This window comes from Cnephaeus nilssonii (assembly GCF_951640355.1).
Source record: "Cnephaeus nilssonii genome assembly, chromosome: 9".
NCBI classification, from domain to species: Eukaryota; Metazoa; Chordata; class Mammalia; order Chiroptera; family Vespertilionidae; genus Cnephaeus; species Cnephaeus nilssonii.
The window spans coordinates 23980172-23996555 of record NC_137080.1 but is presented as its reverse complement, the minus strand read 5'-3'; the positions used below and the strand labels follow the sequence as shown (position 1 = coordinate 23996555).

Genomic DNA, 16384 nt, shown 5'->3' with positions numbered 1-16384 from the left:
AAGTTGCCAACTTCTTCTTAAACCATGCAAGAAACCATCTCCCATACTAGCCAGCAATGTAGGAATACCGCCTGATGTAAGACTTGCCTTTGATCCAACTTTGATGACCCAACTCAAAAATTTATATATGGTGGAAGAAAGTCCAGCAAAGCCAAAGATTAAAGTTTTTGTGCTTAAGATTTTAGTGTTATTGATGAATAAATTAATTTTGTCATAACTCGTTAGCTAATACTATCACCAGAGGTGTGTATATTTAAGCTATTTTTTGTTTTGTTTTGTTTTTTTAGACTAGTCAAGTGAAGCAGTGGGAGTGGAGAAGGAACAAAGAAATCTGTAACTGGCTGTGATCAATTAGTTGTAAGACACCACTGCACTCGGACCAGCCAAGCTATTTTTGTTTTTCAATGATGCAAAGATGTAATGTTTATATAAAATGTTTTTTATATGAAATGTGAAATATATAGCTGTTTTAACAACTTAATTTAAATGACTTTATGATGAATATCAATTATACTTCAAGGGATATTTAGGTATTTTCAGGTTATTTGCTCCTATGTTAAATGGCTCCAAGCTACTATGGTTTTTATAAGTTTTGAGTCAGCATTGGGCTGGTTTTCAGAAGTCGTTTTTATTGTTTTCAAGGCAATTGTATATAACCAAGCTGGTTAAGTGTCCTTGAAGTGCTTTATTCTTGTAAATAGGTAGGCTTAGAGTTAGCAACTGGGAATTTCTCTTAGAATGTTCAGATGAGAAATGCCAGCCACTTTGTCTTTTATTTTCAGAGGTCCTTTCAGCTTACTTCTGGTTCCCCTGCTCTGTTCCAGGTGACTGAATTCCCCCAAGGCTCGTCTGCCCAATGCTTTGGTTGGTGTGGCGTGAGCAGTGGTGAGACCAGGAACTCTGGAGCAGAACTCAGCTGAAATTCTGGCTGTCATCCTCTTGCTGTGTGACATTGTGCCAGTGATTTTACCTTCCAATCCTTAGTTTCATCAACTAGAAAATGAGAATGGAAAGTAAACACTCTCCAGAGTTATAGTGAGGATAAAATGAGGTGTGTGTGGTATGATAATAGCTAATATTTATAGAGCATTTATTATGTGCCAGGTATGTAGTTAGCACTCAGAAATAAATGGTAACTCCATTAGACATACCTGGCTTTGTGCCCTTATTAGTTGGACTTTACACAATTAATTCACTGAAGTCCTCACACACTTATTTCAAATGCCACAGAAAATAACAAGAAGGTAGGCAGGAATGAATCAGAAAGAATCTACTAATGTACAGCCATTGGGTTAATTTTACTTATATTGCATCATCTAATCATCTCAGCAAGCCTCTGAAATAGAACTTATTTTCCTCATTGTACAGATGAGAAAAATAATGGCCCAGAGAGTTTGTTTTATACTTTTCTACAAGATATCAGAGCAAACAGAAATAGAACAATACAGTACAATTGAGAGCTTAATTTACAAGAGTAAATTACAACACTGACAATAAATTAATTCCTTCTTGTTTATTAGGAAATCATCAATTATGTATTTCTTTTATAGAATAAATAATATCATGTAAATAATCTTTTTCACATGTTAAAAATAGAAGTTTCTAATTTGTTTTATTTTTGCTTAACATCAATATTCTCATAGATCCTTGCATGAGTAAAAGGCTAAATTACTTGGTTTCCATCATAATACATACTGAGGATTGTTTTCGCTGCCAAAACTATTCTTTGGTTTAGAAAGTTTCCCCTAGGTCATTTAGAAGTATTCCCAGAAAAGATGAAAATGTCAAAAACCTGGTCAAAAAGATTTTCAAGTATTGCACCAAGAATGGAAGGAATTCAAGACTGTATGGTCCCAGGAAAATAGGGGCTATCTGAATGCCACGTACTCGGCTTTTGTCACATTCATAGTTTACACTTTCCTCCTCATTCTCTTGCTAACTTCATGTATTATGTGGCCAGTCATTCTACCTACCTCTCTCTCATTTTCAATTTGATTACTTATCCCAGGAGAAAAGGCATTTGAGAAAAATTTCTTTTGGGGCTCTACCTTTTCAAAGGAAGGTACACATTAGATGTAGTAAATTTGTGATTCTATTTCCATCTTTAAAAAAAGGTATCATCAGGAATTGGTCTGGTCTGTCACCTTGAATCAGAAAACAGCTCCATCTGGGTTTCCTTTTTTAAAAGTTTTTGATAGCTCACATTTCAAAGGAAGGCAAGGGATGTATCCTCTGACAATTGTGCAAGCAAAAAAAATCTTCCCTGTCCCCTGCAGCGATCAGGATGCCTATCCTGAAGCACCAGAGATCTGAAGACTTCTGTTGTGGTTTGCCGACTCCCAGCAGGCTTGATTCTGCAGGATTGACTCAGGAAAAAGAATCCCACCAGCTTCAAGTGAAATTGTGCCCAAGTAAGGGTTACTAGTAAAAATATTGCGGAATTGGCTCTGGTGCTACTTTTGGTCTTAAAATTCTGTGTGTGGGTCTGTGTGTTTGCACATGCACTCATTTTTGTGTATCTTAACTTCAAAATCCATATTCAACTTAATCTTTGAGAATTCCTTGGAGCACTAGTACAGTGTTTAAGCTTTCAGGCAAAATTCTGGCAGCAAGTCTTCTTATGCAACTGGTTTAACTTTCCATTGAAATCCATGTGGACTCCCTAAGGTCAGATTTGGTTCTTAATTCATGGCAAAATAACAGAGAGCCATTATGTTTTATGCATTATCACTACAAAGAGAGGGGGCTTTTGAATAGAGAAAGAAATCACCAATTTTTAATTTCACCTATAATTTATACTCTAACTACTTTCAAAATAACCTCGATTCGTTTCTAGCCCTGCTGTGGTTATGCAACTGCTATCTGTTTTGGATGCCCCATCTGCAATACAGCGATAATAAGACTTGTGACCTTTGTCATTTCACAGTGATGTTTTAAAACTAATGATAGAGGCCTGCAAAATTACTTTCAACTGGGATAAAAGTTACACTAGATTTAGTTAAACTAGATATAGTTTTATAAAAACTTGCAAAATAATAATGTATTTATAAATTATGTAATTAAAATTAATCTTAAAATGAATTAAATTAAATATATATCTTATGTATATGAGTACACAAAAAGAAGGAATGCACCCAAACTATTAAAAAGTTTATTATGAAATGCTTTTATAGAAAATATCAGAAAAAATATAATGGTTACTCTATATAAGTTAATATTGACAATGGTTATTAGAATAGGTGGTATGGTGGGTGATTTTATTTTCTTCTACATAGCTTCTTATGTGTTCCTAAAATGAATACATAGTTCTAAAATGAATATATAGTTCTTCCAAAATCAGGAATATAATCTCAATAAATAATAGAACTGGAGAAATAACTCAGATAGAATACAAATATAACTTTTAAGAAAAAAAATTATTTGAATTCTTAAAGAGTGAGTTTGGGGTCAGACATGAATAAAACAAATGAGTTGATTGAATTTCATGCCAGTCCTATAGCACTTGAATTTAAACCCAGTTAACAACAAGAAGAACAACTGAAGATAAAACCTACCATTTAAGGAAAATATTCAGTCTTCGTCTATGTCCAAAGTCTATTTATCCACAAGTTGGTCAGTTGTTAGTCTTAGCCATTCAACCTGGCACACTACTAAGTGTTCATAAGTTTAATGTATCAAAAGACAAAATGAAGATTCCAAAGGTAAGTTATCCTTACTCCCCATCACTCCTATCACACTGGATTTCCTTGGGTTCTTCTAACATGTTGAAAACTCTCTTACCTTCAGGTCTTCTCACATCCTGTTCCATCTTTCTGGAATATTACCTACTCTGCTTCACCAGGCTAATTCCTACACATATTTTAGATAATTGTTTGGCTTTCACCTCTTCCACAGATCATATCGTGTCCCCCAGGCCAAGTCTGATGGCTTTCTATGTGCTTCTGTGACCATCCACATTCACTATGAAGAGCACACATGTCTTATCTGCCACCTCAGCCTTCAAGTGGTCTCAAAGCCACTTGAAGGCAGAATCCTTTGGGCCTGGCACACAGTAAGTGTGACTCATTAGATAAGGCAATTGAACAACTATTCCAGTCTACTGGATTTGGGAAGAAAGAGAAAGACCTTAGCCATGGCCATTGTCATAATGCCTGTTTGTGGGTCCCCCCCCCCCCAGAAACGTAAAAAGAGGAAGAAAAATTTTAAGATTTATTACGAGGAAATTTTAACTTAACTTGTTGCATCCTTTATTTAGCAAAGTTGTTATTCATAAAAGAATACCTTGGCCTGGTATTAGAGCAGTGACTACATACAAAGAGGAATTTTTAAAATAAAAAAAAGATGAAAAAGATTTTTCCTCCCTCTGACTATTGTGAGTCTCAAAGGCAAACATTTGTGTTAGTTCTACACATGTTACATCAAAGATAATATGATTTGTGCTTCTTCTTTGAAAAATATCCTACATCTGTAAGCCATTGGCTTTTGTCTGGCTCTTTTGTTATGTTGGATGAGATCTTTGAAAATTTTGTGTCTCCATTTTACTAACTGTAGAATGGGGCTAGTTTCACTCTCCACAGTGCAAACTAATGTTGGGGAAAAGTCCATGCTAGAATATAGATATGAGCTGGCTATTGGAAAAAAAAAACTATTTCATTTTATATTTTATTGTCAGAGTACTCTCTTTAATGAAAGGAATTATATCTTTATTTTTATCATATTTTTAACTACAACTTTCTCTATATAGACTTTCACACTTCCTTAGTTTCCACTAAGATGAGCAATTGCTGAAAACTATGATATTGTTGAAAGGTGACTTCATAAGCATAAGAAAATGGAACACACTAAACCCACATTCCTCACTCCCTAACTTTTCTATATTGTTACATAGGAAGTGGAATATTTTTAAAATTTTTTTCTAATTTTATTGAGATATAATTGACATATAGCATTGTAAAGTTTAAGGTACACAACATAATGATTTGCCATATGTATATATTGTGAAATGGTTACCTAAGAAAGTATAGTTAGCAACCATCAACTCACATAGACAAACGTCCAGGTATAAGATAAGTAAGTCCTGGGATGTACTGTACATCACAAGGACGTGGCATATTTTAAGTCAAGGCTGGTAAAACAGTGAAGTGAAAGCGGTTGCTCAAATGTTTTCTTCTGATTTATTTTTTCTTTATTAAATTGTCACAAATGTGTTTTTGGCTTGGAATTGGATCTGCCACGTCATGAGAGAGGCATACCCAAAACAAAGACCCTAAGGTCTCATTCCAAGGGAGACACATAAACCATATTCTAACTCATTATCATCTTCCAAGAAGTTTAATTCCCACAACCCATTAAAACCTACATGCTTAAAATTATTATTATTTTTTAAACAAGAATCTGATAACAGATGCCTGCACATCCTATGATTCCAAGCCCAGCCATCCTGGTAATAAAGACCTAATTAAGACTGTGTCATCATGTTGGCCACTGTCATAGTGCTTGTCCCATGTTAGTTCAGGCACTTAGAAATATATACACAGTCTAGTGCTCCCTTACTCTGATCAGTCCACAGAAAGCCTTTGGTTAGCCAAGGTAGGCAAGCTTGAGGAAAGAAGCAGAATATTATACAGAAGGCCAAGACCCACTTTTGGACACAGGGATATTACAGTCATGTAAAAAGGTGATTCCAAAGTCAGGCAGCATAAGCAGCTACTAATAATAAAGGACCTATTATGAAATGATAATTACATATTTCTATTCTCCAGTTATATGACTCAGATCCTGTAATATTTCACATAAATAGTGATAAATGGGCCCAAGGTTTCCCAAAAGCCAGTCTTACTCTAAGAAGCAACATGCTCCATGTATAATATTCACTGGGGAAGGGAGGTGACTACATACAGGGGCCACTGGGTATTGCCATCTGGATAACAGCAACCTGATACTCTAGGGCAAATTCTACACATATTTTTGCTGTAAAGAAAGGAAAGGGAAAATAAATACCTTTTGGTTATGTGATTTTTTTTTTTTTTGGCAGCTAGAAATGAACAATCACTATTAGGATGAATCTCTTTCTCCATCAACCATCTGAGAAAGTAAAACAAGCAAACACACCCCAGTTTGTGATTTAGATCTGAGGTGTGAATAAAACGTAAATCTCCAAGGCTAAGGGTCTTGGTAATGCTAACATTTGACTGGAAGGTGGCTGTCCAGAACATGGCATGGACTAGAATTCTGGGAATGAATCTCCCTTGCAGGAAATCTGGATGCTCACCAGGCCATTAGGGGCTCACCTCTCAGACGTGTTTCTGTGACCTGACCTTGACCTTGCTCTAGCCCTAGGACCAGAACGGTGATGTTTCCCCCTAACATCCTGACCCTGGCCCCCTGTGTCTGTGATCCCAGTTATGGAATCTAATTTTCATCCCTGTTTCATGACCTTCTTTTCCTTTAACAGTTCCTTGCTCTCTTTGATTTGGCTTACAAACTAGAAACTGACATCTTGTTAACTTTGTCAAAGTATCTGCTAAGCCTAAAATGTTTCTTCTAGGAGATGAAAAAAAAGCTAGAATGTGAATTGAAAGAATGCCCAGGGTTTAGGAATGGGATTAGGTCCGATGCCTAACCATGCTCCTGTGGGTTAGAAGTCCCTAAACTCTGGCATAGATTGTTCAAGTGTTGACTTCATAAGGCAAACAAAGTTTCTATAGTTTATAAACCAATTATATTTTTATATCACCTGATGGTTTGTGAAAGTTTCCAGAAATATGTCTCAGTATACACACTATCTACACCCTTCACAAACTTGACTGAATCACAGGCAACTTAATGGCCAAATTCCTCTGATTCCTCTAGGTCTGAAGAGTCATTACTTCACTGTTCACTTGGGAGTCTGTGGTAAAATAAAAAAGGTGGCATGTTCACCATCTGCTTCCTCTTCCTCAGCATATAAGAAAATTGTATTTCCCAACCTCCCTTACAGTAAATCTGGGAGCCATATTTCTGAGTTCTTTCTATCCCTCCCTCCCTCCCTCCCTCCCTCCCTCCCTCCCTCCCTTCCTCCCCCCCTTCCTCTATCCCTTTTTTCCTCCCTCCCTTCATTCCTTCACTCCCTCACTCCTTTCTTCCTTTCTCCTATTGTTTGGACCAGTGACAGAAAAAGAATGGGAATTGTAATGTCCTAGTATCACTTACACTTAAAAAAATTACGGCTGTTAATTTTAAGGCAAGATTGAAACATAATGCAAAAAACATATCACACATTGTTTATTAAGATAAGTAATTTGCATTATATATTTGTTTACTTCATCTACAGGGACCAGGTTTTTCCACAGTCTACACAGTTTCCTTCATGGTGGTCAGAATTCCAATTGATGGCAGGAAGAATGATGGCAAACTGTCTTCACTATGTAGGCTGACCTGGAAGAGCTATGGGAAGTCCTCTTCCTCCTCCCCTGAGAAATATTAGAATGTAATTACATGGGATTGTTTATTAAAAAGTGCTTTCAAATACATTATTCTAGTTAATGCTAGCACAGCTCTATGAGGTAAAATTGCCATAGTCTATAAATAAAGCATAGATTAGAGACGTGTCTAATGTCATACAATTTACAATGTCAGAATAGCTTAGAAAGTAAGTTTGTGTGTGTATATATTTGTGTTTTTTTTTTAATATGATAAATACCCCTCATAGTAAGTGGGGAATGAAAAGAGAGTATTATAAAGGAAATAATAATGTATAATCTACCTATTCACTATTGTTAACATTTCCTATTATTCTTCTAGTCTTATCTTGGTGCACATATTACATATATTATATATTATATATACACTAGGGGCCTGGTGCATGAAATTCGTGCACTGGGGAGGGGTCCCTCAGCCCAACCTGCCCCCTCTCACATACTGGGAGCCCTCAGGGGATGTCCTACTGATGGCTTAGGCCTGCTCCTCACGGGGGGTGGACCTAAGCCGCAGTCTGGCCTCCCTTTGCGGGAGGTGACCAGGCTGATCAGGGGAAGGCACCAGCCCCATCATCCCACTGCTGCAGCCACTGCCAGTCACCGCAGCTGCCAAGGTATTTTCATCAACACTGACTCTAGTCCCTTTACCATGAAAAAATAACAACTTTCTTTAGGCATTTTCAAGATGTGTCTTTCATAGGATATGACATTTCTTTCTTTATTTTTATTTTTATCCTCACCTGAGGATATGTTTTCATTGATTTTTTTTCCCTTCCCTCCGATCCCAGGCTCAGCCCCTGCCCAAGCCTAAAGCCTCCGCCTGAGGCTTTAGGCTTAGGCAGGGGGCCCCCCGCCCCACCTCCCCCACCCTTCTGATAGCCAGCTCAGGCCGCCCAGGCTTTAGGCTTGGGAAGGGCCCCCCCTCCCCCGCCTCTCCAATTGCAGGCTTTGCTCCTTCCCAAGCCTAAAGCCTCTGCCCAAGGCTTTAGGCTTGGGAAGGCCCCCCCCCCCGCCCCTCCTATGGCTGGCTGGGAGTGATCTGGGTGCTGAGGAGGTTCCCGGGACCCAGGTATGTATGCAAATTAACCACCATCTTTGTTGGGTTAATTTGCACACTCACTCTGATTGGCTGTGGGCGTAGCGGAGGTACGGTCAATTTACATGTTTCTCTATTATTAGGTAAGATAATAGTTAATATCATATCATTTATATCATTTTGTGTGTTTCTTTCACTTAACATTATAAGAAAAACAGTTATCTTTGTCATTCAAACTTTCTGCAAACAGCATTTAATGGCTGCATGATGTTTCAGCATATGCTTTTTATGATAATCAAATTCATCTCTTTAATCTTAGACATGTAGATTATTGTTAAGTTTTTAGTGCTCATGCTACAGAAACAGTTCTGTACAAAAAGCTTTTTCTATATTTTAGGTTATTTGCTTAGGATAGATTCTTAGTAGTGGAATTACAGAAAAAGAACACACGTGTACATGTGACCTTTACCTTATGAATGACTTTCTTAGCTTCTTGAAATTATCACAGGCTCAGCAAACAACAACTACAGACTAGCTCAGAAATAAACTTGCAGGCTTGAAGGCACGATGAGGAGGGGTTGACGGCCGAGTATTTATCAGCCTTGAGTTGGCTATAGCATCCTATTCCCAAAGAAGGGTCATTGGAATTTAATGTGACTAATCCTCATAACAGCCCCATTCTCGAAGTGGGGATTGTTATTTCACAGAGAGGGAAGACACCAAACAATGTATTTGCTGTGCTCTGCCCAGGGCCCTTCAGATTTATTCACCCAAGTGCTGTGCTGGAATAGAATTAGGTAGGATCGGTAACCAGATGAATTTTTCTCCTCAGTATTGGATCAAAACAACATGGCCAAGATAAAAGGCTACATTTTGGGTCAGATGGGTATATTTCTGCTGTTTAACATTCCACAATGGGACAGAGAATGAGTTAAAAAGAGGAGAGGACTCTTCTTCTCTCTGCAACAAAGCTACCTTGTTTAAATGGGTTAAATTGACAGAACAAAGTTACAAAACACTCCTCCTTGTCCTATATTGATAAAAATCTGCACTTTTGTCTCGGTCATTTCCCTGCCCTTTGTAGTGGTTGAAAACTAATATGATATAACTTTCTTTCTGAGTTCAGGGGAGTCTATATAATACACAATTTAGAGGAAATATAAATTGTAAAATAGCCATTTGCTGGAGCACTTGATAAATCAAGGGGTTTTTGAGTGAGGATAATTTTTTGCTCAAAAATATTTATGACCTCAATAAGAGCAAGAGCATTGCTTGATTTATTGAATAAATAAATCTATAAATCTAGAAAAATCAGTTTCTAAGACATGCTTGTTTATAAATGAGCCAATAATCATGCCAAAATGTAAAGATGTGGTTTTGAAGTCAGAAAATTCTATGCTATTATTCTCAATATATTTATTTAGGTTTGCATACAATCTATGTCCTCTTGCAAAGGTTCCTGCATCTAAGCATATGTCACCATCAAGTAGAGGTGCTTTTCTCAGTTAAGAGTGAACTTTAAGTCAGATTTAGTTAACTTGCAGGAAAAAATTTTAAAAATCTCTCTTTGTGTGTATGCATATAGCCCTTTATTTAAAGAAAGCTGAGAAATTATGTGTTAATTAACAAGTAAATAAAAAACAATCTCTCTATATAAAACTCTAACATGCAAATTGACCAAACTGCGGAACTGAACAACCAAAGAAACGAACAACTGAACAACTGGTAGCTATGACATGTGCTGACCACCAGGGGGCGCACATGGAACATGGCAGGTATCGGCAGCAGGTGGCAGAGTGTGGAACATGGTGGGCATTGGCCACAGCGGGATGGTGGAGCAGGTGAGTGGGGGCACCAGACCAAGGTGGGGTGCTGGTCACTGTCATGGGGGCAAGCCTCTGGTGGTTACTGAAAATTCTTTGCTCTCACACACCACAGTCCTGGCGGGCGCTCACACCTGCTGCCGGCACCTGTACCTGCTGCCGGCGCCAGCCCCCATTAACACCCGCTGCTGGTGCTGGAGCCGCCACTCACACTGCTGATGGCGCCTGGCGCCAGTCCCGATTGTTCAGCACCGTCAGTGGGTGTGAGCGGCAGCTGTCAGCCCCGATCGCCCCTGTGGGCTTCTCCACCTCCCCCTGCTCCTGAGAGGCGATTGGGGCAGCAGCCGCCGCTCGCACCCACTGACAGCACCGGCCCCGCTTGCACCCACTGATGGCGCCAGACGGGGCCGGTGCCGTCAGCACACGGGAGCAGTGGCGGTAGGAGCGGGGCTGCCTGCCGGCAGACAGAGGACCAGGGGTCACGGCGGGCGGGGCCGGGCAGGGGTGTGGAGGATGAGCCAAGACCTGCCCCTGTGCCCATCACAGCCTTGCGGCCCACATTTCCTTTCAAGGTGCACGAATTTGTGCACTGGGCCCCTAGTTCCTATGTAACAGGCTCTTAAAAAATTAAACTTCTAGGTTTATTTTAACTCACTTTTCACTAATTTTTTATTTTCTTGTATTCTCAATTATACCCCTGACAAATATGTTAATATTTCCTTATAACGCACTAAAATTATTTTATAGTAAAAAGCCTTTACATGCAATCTATACGGCCACAGCTTTGAAACTGGTGTTTCTAGGCTGGTAAGATTGTCTTTCTCAGGCAAATCAGCTAATCAGAACAGAAGGTCCTTGTTTTGCACATAACAGAGATTATAGGTATGTTAGTCACCTTTAAGAACTTCACTATGGCTATCTTTTTCTATTAGCAGGGAATAATTTTCTATTCTCAGAAAAGACTGAATGTTCATTTTTTCCAGAGTCACTCCTGAATGGGCTGGCTCATTAGCAGTATATTTTCTGGCTGATTAAATGAAGTTAGAGATTAGTTCTGACAAAAAAAAAAAATCAAATAAAAATACTATTTGTATGTCTTTCAGAAGTGAGCCTTTAAGAATTCTCTTTTGGAATCTTTAATACACATTTCTATTGATATGAACTTCTTCCTTTTCCTGGATTTGTCAGAGAATGTTTCGTTTTGAGCTGCATTTTGATTGACAAGTAGGAACTGAGTAAATGTGAGTGTGAGGGTGAGATGGAGGGGCGACGGAGAGGGTTAATGCATGGAAAGTGGAATGGGTTGGTCAGAGGACCGGGAAGCCCAAAGGACCAGTGTGATCAAGTAAGGGTTACAAAGCAATGTGAAGGAACTTGGTCTGACTGACCACAGAATACAGAGTTGAGGGGTGGGGACACAAAAAATTCAGGATGGCCCTTGCTGGTTTGGCTCAGTGGACAGAGCGTTGGGCTGAGGGGTCCTGGGTTCGATTCCAGTCAAGGGCACATGCCTGGGTTGGCAGCTTGATCCCCAGTATGGAGCGTACAGGAGGCAGCTGATCAATGATTCTCTCTCATCATTGATCTCTCTCTCTCTCTCTCTCTCTCTCCCTCTCCCTCTCCCTCTCCCTCTCCCTTCTTCTCTGAAATCAATAAAAACCTATTTTTAAAAAATCAGGATGGATGGGTCTAATTCTGAATCATCCTTGATTTTGGAGTATGGAAGCTAGACTTGATTTGATAGCAATAAGCAGTCAATATTTGCTACTGATGAAAGTGCTGTTTTATGAAGATTTTTTAGTATAAGGGAAAAGTAAAACTGAACTCCATGGCTCTGACGAATTTTGTTTTATATCCTTCCAACTGCTGACCATACTTGTTGTTTCTATTCCACTTTTTTTTGTAGTAGCATATATTTAAATGAAAACTTGAATATGTGCTTATATAATCATTCTATTATATTGAATAGCATTGCTATTCATTTAGTATGTGTTTTGTAGCTATGAATAGAAGTTATATTATTTTTCTCTCTCAACAATATCAAACCCATTAAAGATATGCAAGAAGTACTTATTGAATAAAACTGAATAAAGTAGATGCTTTACCCTTTAATATAATAAAGATAACTTCTTGACTGTAAAAGGTCTCCTACAATTGCCTGTTTTTGGTGTGTTGTGGGTTCATTTGTACCCATGAATTTTATAAATTATGGAGACATTTCAATTGGCTTGAGTGACTTAATGGTTTTCTGATTCTCCGTGTACATAACTACAAAAGATTATTTAATAATTAGATATTCCCTTACTCCAGGTAGGATGGGGGCCAATATATCTTGAGTGAAATAGAATCTTCAGATGCAAATTATATATTCAATCCTGTTAAGGAACATCATCTAATATTTTCTCTGGTAATGTAATTTTATATGACACAATCATCTCAATTTTATATAAAATGCATTATTTATTACTAACTCACCACTTTAGCAAATTTATTTATTCTTGTTTCCTCGAGTCTCACACACACACACACACACACACACACACACACACACGCAATCAGATCCAATACCAGGAAAGGAAACTTTAAGTATTGCTGTAATTTCTAGGACTTCCCTTGTGCAAGAGATTATTAAGGGAAAGCGTAGTTTAAGGACAGACCCTCTGTCCCTCTTAGATTTCTAGAAGTTGTTTTTCAGCCTACTGTTTGTTACTTTGCTTACTCAGTTAATTATAGCACTCCCCCTATGTCTATCTGGATTGACCCAAGTTTTCATAAGGGCTGGTCCATGCACACTTGACTGGGAAAGGAAAGAAAGCATCCTTTTTATTACCACCGGTGCTTGTCTTGTGAGAGATAGGAAACTCAAAGTTAAACTTGAAATCTGTACCTTCACATTGGTCACTTTGTTAATCTGCCCAAATGTTGAGGTTCAATCTGCCTTAATGCTCACCATTAATTCAGCCCATCAGTTAACCATAAGCCCTTTAATAATAGCCCACAGGAATTCCCTGGTAGACACAACTTTCTGGCTTGTTTGGAAATTATACAAGGCCTCCACATAGAAATGGTTGGGACTGTCAACAGACATGCTCTTTTTACCTGGTCTGAGGAGGGAAAAAGGCCGCTTCTGTGCCTATAACAGCCTTGCTTCCATTTGAGCTATATCAGTGGATCGAAATCCTGGCTGCAAATTAGTCACCTGGGGAACTTTAAAAAATATTATCTTTTGAGCCCCATCTTAGATTCATAAGGGGTGAAGCTAAAGTGTCTGAATTTTTAAAAATCAGGAAGGAAATCATGAGGCAGCCACCTTCAATCTTGCTTTGATTTATTACAGTCGTGATGTAGATGCATAAACTGTGGATTATAGTGCCGCCTTGATTAACAAATATGTTGGCAAGGAAGCTTTTTTGTGAAAACAAAATGAAAATAAAAACAAACTACAAATTTTCAAGAATAACATGAAACAGAACAACTAGTTTGATTTTGTAGCTAAAGGGGAAAAATCTGTCTTCATGAATATCTTCTCAATGAATATGCATGACTTATTCACTGAAGGTGACTTGAGACATGGTTGTAAAGTCTTGAAAGTTCACAGCATCTTTTTTCATATAGCTTCCTGATCACTCCCAACACTGGAACCCCTCCCTTTCTGCCTTCAGTTAGTATTCTCTTGTCTGTCATCGCACTTAGAAATAATTTGTTATGCATGACCAAAAAGTATTCTCAGAAAATATTACCTCAACCAAGAGTTGTTTAAACTATCATCATAGTACATGATATTATTAGCATATTATTAATATGTTAGCATAATAATATTAATCTCACTGTGGATAGAAAACTTTTCTCTTAGCTGAAGGAATTTCAGGCATCAGCAAGAAGGAAGTAACTAGTCACTTAGGGACAAGTTGCTTGAATTAATGATGTGAGTGAAGAAAGCAGGAAAGGAGGGTAGAGGAACAGAAAAGAGAACAACCTTTAATTTCTCCCAGGTTGTAGGAGGCCTTGTCTTATAGCTATTGGGAGGAGAAGGGAACAGACTTCTAAAACCCTCACCATGGAATTCCAGAGAACCCAAAGCTCATGATTCTTAAAACTGAGTGTGTACCAGGATCACAAGGAACAATATCAATACAGATTATTGGACCATAATTCCAGAGTTTCTGATTTAATAGGACCTGCCTTGGGTCAAAGAATTTCTATTTCTAACAAATTTTCAATTGATGCTGAAGAAAAACACCCTGAGAACCATTGCTTTAGACTTGCCTTTCGTGATGAAATCTTGTCTTCTATTTTATTGATGAGTCACCTGGGGCCCAGGATGCTAAATGATGGCAGACACCTTGATAAAAATCTAGTGTTTCTAATTCTCAAGTCAGTGCTTTTTTCTGATTGAATTCTCAACCTTTATATAATGAAACTGTACATGTCTCTCACCTCAAGACATCCAAATATATATTATTTTGTTTCAAAATTTTCATACTGTTACCATAGTCTGCAACAATACACTCCTTATATAATCCATAGAGGCCTGGTGCATAAATTCATGCATGGGTAGGGTCCCTCAGCCTGGCCAACGAGCAAGGCCTATCAGGGGGGCTGGCTGGCCAGGGGGAGGGACCACGGGAGGTTAGCTGTGGGAGCGCACTGACCACGAGGGGGCAGCTCCTGCATTGAGCACCTTCCCCCTGGTGGTCAGTACGCATCATAGCGATTAGTCGACCAGTCATTCTGGTCATTCCGGTTGTTCGGTCCTAACGGTTGTTTAGGCTTTTATATATATAGATAGATATTATCCACACTTTTGCTGTATATAACCTTTTTTCTGACCCACAAGATTTTCATTGAAGCAAATGTTCTATTAATGAAATCTATTAATAAATCTCTCCCTAAATCTAAAACCTTACTAACTGAACTTTTTAGAAGAGTCATAACCCATATTCAAGTCTAATTTAAATGTCACATCTTCTTAAACACCTGTTGCTCATGCAATAACAAAGCAGCAAACAAGAGGAGGAGAATAGAAAGAAACCAGAGGCCCTGGATAGACAGCTCTTGAAAATCCAACTGGATCATTATAACTGAAGCAACTCTCTAGTATGAAGTTGATTGATATGTTTTCATATATCTTATTGGTTGAATCATTAGCTCTCCAAAAATAATCTTTCACTAATTTGATCAATTTTGATTGAGAAACTTCTAATAGCAGGCACCATGAAGAACAAGAAGATGTATAGTGATGGATAAAATAGATGCTGTCCTGCCTTTATTATCTCAATTTCTAGCAAGTTTAGTTAATTATTGGAACCAAGTTTTTCTAAATGAGACCCATTCGGTTGGTTTAATTAAACAGGACTGAATTTTCCAGAAGAGAGAGCAAATAAATTTGAAACGTATTTTTGTTAGAAGAAAGTAAATTCTTAGATATTTCCAACATTAAAAAAGAGTGTACTTTATTCTAGAATTCTGATTATATAAAGATAGGCAAGGTTATATAAGGGATACATTTCCTTAGTACTGGCAAATAACTGACAAGACAGATCAATCTTGTTTTAAATTAACTGAGATTAACTTTTCTTGATTTATGGAAAAATTAGATATCCCCTTACTCCAGGGGATATCTTATTTATTTATTTATTTGAATATATTTTTATTGATTTCAGAGAGGAAGGGAGAGGGAGCAAGAGATAGAAACATCAATGATGAGAGAGAATAATTGATCGACTGCCTGCTGCACACCCCACACTGGGGATCAAGCCTACAACCCAGGCATGTGCCCTGACCAGGAATCAAACTGTGACCTCCTGGTTCATAGGTTGATGCTCAACCACTGAGCCATGCCAGCTGGGCAAAGATAATTTATAAATTACTTTTAAAGATAATTTATTCTGGATAAACATATTATTTTAAAAATTTTAGGTCTATGCACACCTTCCTTTAATAATGTTGAGCAGAAAGTTTACAAGATGGTCATTGCTCTCTACTAGAAGAAGCTTAAGAGTATCTGCAGGTAAATGTAGAAACCATCATGTTTCTTCTTCTCACTCCTTCTGCTCCACGGGTAGCAA

General features: G+C 38.2%; 1 protein-coding gene across 1 annotated transcript in view; it reads right to left on the bottom strand.

The window, feature by feature from the left end:
• PDE7B (phosphodiesterase 7B) overlaps nt 1–16384 on the bottom strand; it is a gene marked incomplete at its 5' end in the record, with an annotated part of 269952 nt that overhangs the window by 151486 nt on the left and 102082 nt on the right. The window lies entirely within an intron of this gene.